The sequence below is a fragment of the Tarenaya hassleriana genome, unplaced genomic scaffold (genome assembly GCF_000463585.1).
Source record: "Tarenaya hassleriana unplaced genomic scaffold, ASM46358v1 Cleome141, whole genome shotgun sequence".
Taxonomy (NCBI): domain Eukaryota; kingdom Viridiplantae; phylum Streptophyta; class Magnoliopsida; order Brassicales; family Cleomaceae; genus Tarenaya; species Tarenaya hassleriana.
The window spans coordinates 38,790-41,277 of NW_010964708.1; positions in this window are offsets into that span (position 1 = coordinate 38,790).

The following is a 2,488-nucleotide window of genomic DNA, read 5'->3' on the forward strand; positions in this document are numbered from 1 at the left end:
TGTCCGTGGCGTGGCGTCCTCGTCCAGATACTTCCACGCGTATCGTGTGCGAGCGGGGTTCTCGATCGCTCTCTTTAAGAAGAGAGTCTCCAAGTCTAGCTCTGTAGTGCCGTCGATAGCGCCCCAGCTCATCCCCAAATTGATCCCCACTCTCCGGGCGATCATAGATACAATGCCACCTACCCACAGCGCGGATCTAGCGGAGCTCTTCTGTGCGCTCCACTGAAGGTGTAGGGCCACCTTAGACGCCACATCTAACTCAGACATTCCCCAATCATCGCCGTCAAATGCATCTCTAAGCGCTCGGCGTAGCAGACATACCTCTAGGGTCGTGACGTTCCCCTGATCTCCTCTAGCAAACAGACCTCCGGACATAAACATATGAAGGTATCGTACCGCCGGGTGTCTGATCCAAGTGGATTTCCCCTTTCCCCTCGATGTATCATGTGAGGCAATGGTCTGCCAGAACTGATGGTATGCCTCTGTGGGGACTTCTGGCCACATGCTCGTGGTTCCCCGTGGAACTCCTAGTATCTCTGCGAAGTCCGCCATGTTGAAGCAGTAGGTCTGGTTGGCCAGACGGAAAAGCATGTAGGCGTCTTCGATCGAGCCATCTGCTGGGAAGTGACACCGGTAGGAGGAGAGGAATTCCAACGTGAGGTGTTGGTACGTCTGTCTGTCCCATCCCAACTGATGGAACAGATATCTCACTTGCTCCTCTATCCCGAGCTTCTGAATGTCGTTACTCACGAATTTCGTCGGTGAAAGCCCCTGTTCGGCCAACCTAACGTGGCGTCGTCTCTGTCCTGAGAGAACATACTGGATGTGTGGGGGCTGCGCTCGGGTGGTAGTGATCGGCGTTAACTCTGTGAGTTCTCCCAGTGCGCTCTCGGGTATCTCAAATGGGTCTGTCTTGGGAGCAATGTCGCAGTATACTTCGAAATCCATCTGCTCAAAGATACAAACATCGAATGATTAATCATAGCACGGATGGTTCGAAAAGAGATCGTGAGAAGTCGATAAACAACGAAAAATCTGTCTCACGGTGTTTCGGTCCTATACGGTCTAGTTTCAGGCCGTCTGGACCGAACGTGTGAATTTTTTTTTTTCTGCGCGGACGGGGTCCCGGTCCGTTGGGTCTGCGTGACAGACCGTCGGGTCTGCAATTTTGGCCGCGGGAACGGACGGATTGGACAGGGCAGGTGCAGAACGATCGTTCTGCACGGTCCGTCGTTTCGAAGCACCTGGAACGGACGTTCTGCCTAGCAGACCGTCCGTTCTAGGGCACTTTTCGTCCTTCCTTCTTCAACTGCTTAGAACGATCGTTCTACCCTAGAGAGCGTCCGTTCCAGGTTTTCGCCATTGTTGAGCTTCGAAAACCTTCGGGTTTTCGCAACAATCACCCCTAGAATCCCTAAATCTTGTCTACTCTACACCAATTTTGCAAGAATTAAGGCATATACTCATCAATCCCTCAAAAATTGTTTCGATTTTACCTTAGGGATTGAGTGGGAGCAAGAGTGAGAGGGGAAGAAAGAGAGAGAGAGGGGGTTCGCCGCGGACTGGGAGGCTCGCCGGAGGTGGCACGGCCGGAAACTGCTCGGAGAGTCGCCGGAGGGAGAGAGTTTGGACTGGGTCTGGAGTGTGTGTGCGGAACGGAGAGTGAGCGGTCTGAACCCCACTTACCTTTTACTGCGAGTTTTTGCCCTAGAACGGACGCTCCATACAGGGGAACGCTCGTTCCACTCAACCAGAACGGACGTTCCGGAGAACGTAGTCCGTCCGTTCTGTGTTGCAGAACGGACGTTCCCTGTGATTACGTGGACCGTCCGTTCTGCTTCTTGCCAGACAGCTTCCCGACTTCGCCTTTCGCGATCCCCGTTTTCCTGCATCACAGCCCGTCTAATCTAGTTCTAAGCAGTATTGGTCATACCAGGAAAACATCAAACCCAATCGAGAGAGTGCAAATGGATGATTCTAAATGAGATGCAAATGCTAAAAAGGATACTAAAAAGGATATCTACAAGCTCGGGGTGCCTCCCGAGAGCGCTTATTTATGGTCCTAAGCTTGACCGTGGGGTGCTCACTCGTCTTGAGGATCAGAGAAGCTCATCGAGCTCCTCTCTTTGTCGTGTTCCCCGGGGTTGTAAATCTTCAACCTCTGTGCGTTGGTCTTGAATGTGTCCCCTCCATAGCCATATAGCTCTGTTGCTCCGTGAGGGTAGACGTGTTTCACCGTGAAAGGTCCCGACCAACGCGATCTCAACTTGCCTGGAAAAAGTTTGAGCCTTGAGTTAAAGAGAAGTACCTGATCGCCCTCTCTGAACTCTCTCTGCAAAATCCGACGATCGTGCCATCTCTTTGTCCTCTCTTTATAAATCCGGGCATTCTCATAGGCGTCCAACCGAATCTCATCGAGTTGGTGAAGCTGCAACACTCGCTTCTCCGCAGCGGATTTCCAATCAAAGTTCAGCTTCTTGATCGCCCA